Raw genomic sequence first — 9,350 nt, forward strand, 5'->3', positions numbered from 1 at the left:
CACAATTGTTTAAATATTGTTCTCCTGCTGCCATCTTGTGGTAATTGTTGACATTTCCCTCTCTCTCCCTCTCCTTTTCCCTCTGGCACTCCCTTTCTCCCATCCTCTGCCTCTAACTCCCCTTAAACCCAATCTTTTCGAGGGTACCACAATATATTCAAAACTTAACAACTCCTCTTTTTAAGTAGATAGAAAGACGCCTTTCATTATGCCCTAAAAAGGGGAGGGGGGATTGTTGCAAATTCCTCCTACTGCCTATAAAATATTCCCTTCTCCCTTACCTTTTTCTCATTTATACACAACACCATTCTTTTTTTATTGATTTTTTACAGAGAGGAAGGGAGAGGGATAGAGAGTTAGAAACATTGATGAGAGAGAAACATCGATCAGCTGCCTCCTGCACACCCCCTACTGGGTATATGCCCGCAACCAAGATATATGCCCTTGACCGGAATCGAACCTGGCACCCTTGAGTCCGAAGGCCGATGATCTATCCACTGAACCAAACCGGTTAGGGCGCAACAACACCATTCTTTTAATATTAAAAAAAATTCTTTGTCATCATTTTGATTAATCTAGTATATCCCTTCAAGCAAAGGGAATGCAGATTACAGGAAAATATATTTGTATTTTATGAAAATTTTCCCTTTTCAACTTTTCCTAAATTGTACTTTCACAAAGTAAGAAAGAAAAGAAAAATATCATGTATTTCTGGCTATAAAGTGCCGTACTATCACCCTTCAGAGCCATAGGCACGGACTGTTGGGATCTGAGGAAGAACCTGGGGAAGGATGAGACTCATGCTGGGAAAACAGAGCTCCCAGCAGCCCCCAGCTGGATGGAGACCAGCTGCCCGGCAGCCCTTTATTATGTCCTGGCTGCCCTGTTCACCTCTGAGCCCCCTGTGGCATGGCAAAGGAATTCATAAATCTGGGAGGAAATCACATTTCTCTGATGACATATTAAAATGACGAACTCTTAGCCAGACTGATTTATCATCAGAGGAAGAGTATATTTCATAAAAGCCACCATTTCCGTCTAACTCTATGTCCCCACTCCACGCCTGGGGAGAAGTTGACAACCCTCCAAGGAGTCCCCGGAGGATAGATACAGAGAACTCAATTCGCCAGAATCTTCCAAAACAGGGTAGAGGTGAGCAAGAAAACAAACAGGAAAACAATTCATTTCACTCCATGTTGAAAATGACTTGAAAACAATCTTCTGTGTACCCATATCTGCGTACCCATATCTATGTCACACACATCAGTACTTAGCTTTAGTCTAAGTAATAATCGCCACACTGCATGGACCTAATGTAATTGTAACATATTTTCCTCCAACACCATTAAAATCCCTAACTGTTAATATAAATAAATTCACTTGTGTACCATAGACGCATCCCCGATGCCACTAGAAATATGAACATCACACTTTGGGAAATGCTGCTCTGCGGTGTATCTAACAACCATTATTTATAAATATGTAGCTTTCAGGGACATGGGGTCAAGATGTTTGATTTTTTTAGAACCACAGTTCAGACCAGAGGTTCTCAGGCATTCTTTCTGCAGTGACTCACAAGATGGATGATGTTCCCATGTGCAACACGCTCTTGTGAAAAGACAAGACCGCCTGTGGATTGTGTACAATTTCCTGCCATACATCTGTGATCCTACCAGTCCAGAAAGCCAATGGGAATGCAAGTGAAAAGCTATCCCTGGGGATATGCCTGTGAACGCCCTCAACCTTATTTTCCTAAGAAACAGATAATTCACAATTTTTTGTTTTTAAACTACCATTTACTCATTAGGACCTCACAACGAATCAAATACACACACTACGTGTCATGGCCTCACAGCTAAAATCTTCCAGAGTAAGACATGGGATATTGTATTGACTAGTTTAGAGTGACTTTATTCTCTGAGGGGTGATTACATAGAATATGAACTGGTTTTACTCTCTAAAAGGTTCATTTTTAAAATTTCTGTTTGTTTTTAATACATTCTATCTATGCATTGCCCTTACCCTTTTTCTCTGAAATTAGCATGTGCAAAGAGGAAAGTATGGAAAGCGCAGGCTTTTATTTGGTTGGAATTTTTACTGTAAATAGACCTGGTTTCTACCCAGGAGTTTACAACCTAAGACCTACAAAAATTTTCTATTTTGAGAAATTTCAGCGTAGGTAGCTAAGCTCCTTGGTGACGTGCGATGCATGAAATGAACATTATCCACACCAAGAGGGCAATGAGCGGCATCCAGAAAAATATTAACATTTACCCGAAGGCTTTAGATTTGCTCATTAGACAATCACTGTGTCATGTGGCTGAACAACAATATTTGTAAGAAGCAAACATACAAGTATTTTCAGGATCCCTATAAAGTTTATCAGCAGCATTTTGGCAGCATTAGAGGTCAGAATGCTCAAATGAAGGCACATCTGAGGATTTGAAACACATTCTGAAGCACTCTCTAAATTGCACTAGAAAAAAGAGACCATTTGAGAGAATAATTTAAGAATGCAGTAGTATAATCTTTATCGCAAGTAAAAACTTAATTATAGAAGATCTCTTATTGGATTTGCCTTAATAAACATTGCTAATATCAGCACATTGATGTTATCACCTTGCATGCCAAAGTGCTCTCAATGTGTTCGTACACATAACAAATTCAATCTAAATCAACTCCCAGTATCAACATATTAACAACTTTGAACTAATTTCCAAGAATATGTCAACTCAATAGGCACTTAAAAAATATTAAGTACACAACTAGCACTCTGGACAAGACAAATTACAGAAAGTATTTTTAAGCCTTCTAGTCAATCAAAACTTTATACTGATTGCATTTAAAACTACACTATTTTCTAAGGTAGTATGAGTTTTTATTATATCATATTGCCATGTAAGAAATAATACGTAAATGTTTAAAAGAAAAGCAGCATAGTGAATACTGGTCTGAGGCCCTACAATGATGTTTACTGAGTAGTGTAGAGTAAGGTTAAAAAAAAAGAATATATTGTTTAAGAACAATAAGTAAGGTAGGGAGATTAGTTCTACTATCAGTCTCTATATATTAAAATAAATCTATTTTAAGATATACTTCTGGAAATATCAATTTTTCATTGACCAAATGTTTTAAACTATTGTATATTTTCAATATGGACAATTAAGTAATTATTTTTCAAACTTTAGGAAATTTAAATTGTATAACATCTGAAGCATCAAAAGACATGAAAGACTTTAAAAGGTTAGAGTAATATCTTGAGCAGGAACTGTGTTCTATGTTTGTATATGATGTTTGCGAGTGAAATTGATAGGGCAGGAGTTACAGATGTCAAGCCAGAACAGAAGAACACAGGGACCCAAAAGAGAGACACACAACAAAGCACATCCAAGAACAAATAAAAGGAGGTGAAAAACTATCACTGGGTAAAAACAGAAGGTAGTATTTCAACCAGGAGCAACAAAGATTGGTTCTAGTGGCAGCACCCTGCTCTGAGAAGCAATATTGGACCGTGTGCCCCCATACCAAGCATAAGCACTTGACAAACTCCAAGATGCCAGAGCCATTTTACAGTAATACCCCAAGAAGTAAATCCTCCTTTCTCCAAGACAGTGGTTTGGACCAACCTGGAGGATTTCAGAATACTAACTACTGTAAGAAGTATCAAACATAAAAATGAATATATGTGTGTGTGTATCTGTATATACATATTTGTACATATAGACACATGCATACACATACACATTACTCATACAGAAAAGCGTATACATATAGGTAAAGCCTCTTTTCCCTTCAGGAACTCCACAGCAGAGCACACCAACAAACCTAGACTCAAGGTCAGTATTTTTTTTTGACAATTCCCAAAACCTCTGAGCTTTCACTTTTGTGAAACAGGATATGCTACCCCTGGTTTATCTCAGAGCTCACAGCAATTTCCAAGAGCTACAAGAATCCTAGATAACATAGGGTCCTGAACTCTGATAAGCAAATTCTCAATGGCAAATGAAAATAATTATTCATACTCAGAGTAATGATGAAATCACCTGAAAATCTTATCAACAGAAAGGGTTTTAATGCACTCTCGGCATCTCCTACACACCATCGTGAGAGGCGTTTAGCCACAAAGAGGGAAAATATATGACATCTTTTGTTTTTCCAGGTCTGTTAGAAATAGTTTCAGGAGGGTCAGTCAAATTTCCATTGAGAACATGACTAAATATAAACGATCAACCTAAACTTTTAATCAATGATTCCAATAGAAACAGAACTTCTGGTGTACTATGAATATATTTTTATAAAATGCACATAATTCCAGAACCCAAACAAACCCCAAAGCAAAGTCTCTATGTCTTAAACAAGCAGTATAAACAGGTGATAAATTGAAGACATCAATTCACCAACTCTGGAACCGATGCAAAATTAGGAAACCTAAGTAATCTTCCCATTTCTGAGATCCTTTAAAAGGCACTTCAGTAATTACTTGCTCAGTTTTGTCATCACTAACATCAGGGTACTACCCACCTCCTGTACAGCTTTCACTGAAAGTAGGGGTGACATGCTTATACTCAGAACCTGTTATCTTCAAATTTCATGAGGCAAGACACAAGGCTTTCAAGAAGCCCTCCTCCCTAAAAATCCTCCCCTCTCTTCAGCCTGCCTCCCCGGAAACTCTTTTCATTCATATTATCTATCTAAGTATACTAAAGGAATGTCCTCCTCCGGAAGCTCTTGTTGAACATCACTATGTTAATCAAGAAATGATTACTTGGCTAACATGTTGATATGCTGTCAGTTAGTAATAAATTCCTTTTGATGGTAGGATTGGTAGGCATGCAGGGATTAGCATCAGGGACCTGCAAGGCAACAGGCAAAGGGTAGAGTGAATGGTACCCAAAAGAGGCAGCCAAGATCATTTTTTTAAAATATATTTTATTGATTTTTTACAGAGAAGAAGGGAGAGGACAGAGAGTTAGAAACATCGATGAGAGAGAAACATCGATCAGCTGCCTCCTGCACACCCACTACTGGGGATGTGCCTGCAACCAAGGTACATGCCCTTGACCAGAATCGAACCTGGGACCCTTCAGTCCGCAGGCCAACACTCTATCCACTGAGCCAAAACAGTCAGGGCAGCCAAGATCATTTTTACAACTGCACTAGTCATCAGCTTTGCCTATGACCTGTCACTGAGCCGGAGAGGCTAGATTAAAAGGGAAGAAGATAGAAAGAGGTAGATGACCATCCCAAGAGCAGAACAGCCTGAGGAAATTCCAACCTGGCACAGCACACTCAAGGAATATATGATGGAAACATTGGTCACTTGTTCACAGTTTAGAGCTGGCTCTAAGACTTTTTTTAATCCTATTTTTACTTGGGGCAGGTTCATGTCTTCCTACAGAAAGGATTCACCAATTACTGAGACTGAACTGGCCCAATTCCAAGGCTATGTAGTGTAGCAGTTTGGAACTTGGCCTCTAAAAAACTGCAAGATTTGGGTTTGAAACTTACAGCACCCGCTAGCTGTAAAATCTTAGTCAAGTGACAACTTCTTCAAGCCTCAGATTCCTCTTGTGAAAAGCATGTCATTCAGGATCGTTGTGAGAAAATGATGAGAAAAATATTAAGGTAGGTAAAGAGCGTAGCCAAGATTAGCTATCTTTATTATTGTTGTCATTGCTATTTTAAAGCATTGTGTATTTTCCATATGAACAATTAATGAGCTGGGCCCAGAATTCAGCTGGTACCCACTCGTTTTATTGAAGTTACTTATATCAAAATTAGGCCAAGTCCTCTGATTTAGTCTGCAGGATAACCAGACCTGAATCAAATCAGAAATGCAAAAGGCAATGAGTTTTCTGGGGCATCCATCCCAAAGCATCCAGTCCCAGTGGAAGGAAGTTCAAGTTCAAAGTAATGAATTTACATCATCAAGAATCAAGGGATTTGTGACAAGAATAGCTCAAATAGCTTTGGAATACAATATATTATTCCTGTAACAGATTAATATTGATTCCAGCCATTGCTCAAGGTAATTTAAAAACAACAACCATGTGCTAAGTGCACAACCAAAATAAGGAATTTAAGTGTGTATAAAAAAAACTAAGGGTAAGAGTTAGGATATTAGGTAATTCTTAATGAGGAGTATATGCACGCAGGGCATCAAGAGCTCACAGAAAACCATGTAAAACACTTGGAGGTGTTTTTGCCAAAAAGTGATACATAAATTTTAAAATATCATCATCCTCCAAAATAGCCTACAGTTTTCCATGACAATCAACTGATCCCTACTGGACATTTCTAACGGGACTGAACATGAGCACTGCAATAAGTCGGATGTTTTCTTTTTAAACATGATCATCATATTGTACACTTGATACTTATGCTGAGAGCTCAGATCTTCCCTTTCTTGGTATAATTTTCATCTAAGCATTTCTTAGATGCTTAGATCACTCTTAATGGAAATTATGCCTTTACCCTCTGTGGACACATGGAAACCTGGTTAATTGCACTGACTTGATTACAACAGTCGGTGAATTTTCCCATTTCTTTCCACAGCAATAAATGCTTAAGATATTTTTGTCACCTAGCAGGTAATTGTTTTTTATTGTAATCATTTTCTAAAAGAGGGATAACAGGCAAAAATTATTTTATGATTCTGCCCATCAAATTCAATTCCTATACTCTCAAAAGATGTTTCTTTTCTTGTTAGTATATAAACTGGACGTTCTAGTAAAGTTGGAAACAAACCTGTACATGAATAGCTATCACTCAAATCCTAGAGCAACTGTAATTGAACATTAGCTTTGCAATACAGCCGTCTCTTTCAGACTGGGTAAGCTCATCAGAATGGCATACCTTTTAACCAATGGTGCATGAGCTGAGGGGGTAGCTACTCCCCAAATCTAAATATCCAAAAATTAAAAAAAAACTTTATTTTAAAAGTATCTTGTTTGTTAACTGTTGTACCCTCTAAACCCTTTTTAAATTTTTCTTTTCTTGGCCAAAATAAAGGGTCTTGCCAATGATAATTGTTAGTACTGTCTCTAAGTGTTAGGATGAGTACCTAATTCCAATGGTTCCTATTGCCATATATTATACCTGTCAAAATTATTTACACTCGACTGAGTCAGCTGCTGAAAATACAGTCCATGCTTCCATTTGAAAGCATAAAACTAAGTGCTGAGTTAGAAAAAGTTTACCCTCTGTCCCAGGGCAAATCAGTGAGGAGAGGATGTAAGGAACGGATTTAGGCTCCTTGCTTCAGACTCTGCGAATGATCCCTTCTTAGGGTGTTCTTAACCCCAACACAGAAACGATGGGGAGTGGGAGAAAGGAGTAGAAAAAGGGGGACTGGACAAAGTGCACATAGGAAAGACCAGCCATCTCCTCCCAGTACACACAAAATCTCCTCTCATTCCTAGAGAGAGTTCTTGTCAAGGATAATTAAAGTGTCTCTTTGAGAGTTAGCTCCTGAATGACAGTGGATTCTGGGAGGGTTTCCTCCTGTCCTCTCCAGACCATGGTGAAATCTCTGTGCTGGGCAGGGGTGCCGGGTACTCTTTGAGGGGCACGGCCCAGACAGAGATCTGCAATTTCAAAAATGCGATAAAGCCCCAGCCCGGCAGCCCCGGGAGGCCAGCAGCTGCCGGGTGACCGCTGATGAAGTGGCTTCTTAAGGAGGTGGGCAGATTGATTCCAGCTGCTGCGCGGGGCAGGGCAGTGGCCGAGGAATGCACAGCCCGGCTGAGGGCTGGGGCAAGACGCTGCAGCAGCTTCCCGACCAAGGGCAAGGGCAAACAGCTCCGTTTGCAATCTTGGCCTCAAGAAGGAAGAAATCCATTGTTCCATCTGGCAGGGAATTTCAAGGCGGGCTGGCCCAGAAGGTGCCATGTGGATGGTGTCATCTTAGAAGTGGAGTGTCACTCAGGGAATCCGAAAGCTGCCCCCAAAGGCGTCTGTTCAGAAGGGGCCCACAGTTCCTAAGAGTTCCCGAGGCGAATCCTTTCTGTTTTCCTCCCGCACCCAGTCCCTGCTCCAGGCCCTCTCTTAATAGCTCTTAAAGGCTGTCCAACTTCCTCCCCACCCCACCCCCACACAACTACTGTAATCAATACGCAAGGGAAACAGACAAGAAAGGGGTGCATTGAAAGAGTGGGGGACACTGAGGGTCCTGGATTGGATGGAGACCCGACAACAGGACATGCTCTTTAGAAGTGCTGCCACTAAGTCGGACAGTTAAGGGGAGGGGACTAATTTAGGGGTCCCCTGAGCCCCAAACCCAGACACCAAGTGATCTAAGAAGAAGGAAGGGGTAAGAGGTAGGCGGGCATGAAGGCACGCCTAATGGAATATTCAATATCCTGCAGAAGGCACTTTGGGCCATGCACTTCCAGAGACTAAAAGCCAGTAATGGGCTTTGGAGTCTGCACTTCCTCTCCCTAATGTCCAGAGGCGCTTTAATGCTGCAGCCAATCGATCAGCCTTCTCCGGTGAAGGCGGCGAGTGGAGTGCAAAAGCTTCCTACTTGTGGCCACAATCAGCCGGCCCCGTCTGCACACCACGAACAAGCGACAACATAACTTTGCACGGGCAGGTTTTGGCTCCTCGAGTTCCCCACAGGAGGAAAGGAAGGAGCCTGGAGGCGCCTGGAGAAATGCCACCCCACCCCCTTCACGCTATCTTTTCCAGGGGGAGACTCCAAAGGCAGACAGACCAGGAAGGGGCCTTATCCACCTCGCACCGGGCCGACCAGTAGCCCCAAGCCCGCTCAGGTGCAGGGTCACCTAGCTGCCTTCACACCCAGACCAGCCAAACCAAGGTGTGGCCCTTAGGAAAGCGACGCAAAGCAAAGGAACATCCAGAAAGTGGGGTTTCTTTGCAGTTTCTTGCTGACATCACAGATGCCTGGGAAGTGACCCTGTGAATAAACCCCCCACCCCACACCCCCCTCCCAGAGGCCAAATCCCTGAAGCCCCCAGAAGTCACTGCCCCGCCTTTGCGCCCTCCCCCTCGGGCTTGGGCTCTGGGGACGTGCAGTCCCCTAAACTGAACCCCACCCTGTCCAGTCGGTCGCCCCTCCCCAGGCGGCTCCAGCAGCCCACTGAGCATGCCCCACGGCCTGGTCTCGGGTCACCACCGGGGAAGCCTGTCCCGGGCCCCAGGATGGGCAGGGTCAGGTCCCCAGGGTGGGTGCTCCCACCCCGGGCGCGCGGAAGGAAAAGACAGCCCCTACTGCAGCCGGGCGCGCAGGGAACCGCGTTTCGGGGCGCGAAAAAACTTTCCGTGGTCCTCCTCCCCCACTCACACCCCCACGCCGCCGGGGCGCGTCTCCCGGGAGGAGCTCGCTTTCC

This window comes from Myotis lucifugus, unplaced genomic scaffold (assembly GCF_000147115.1).
Source record: "Myotis lucifugus unplaced genomic scaffold, Myoluc2.0 scaffold_506, whole genome shotgun sequence".
Classification (NCBI taxonomy): domain Eukaryota; kingdom Metazoa; phylum Chordata; class Mammalia; order Chiroptera; family Vespertilionidae; genus Myotis; species Myotis lucifugus.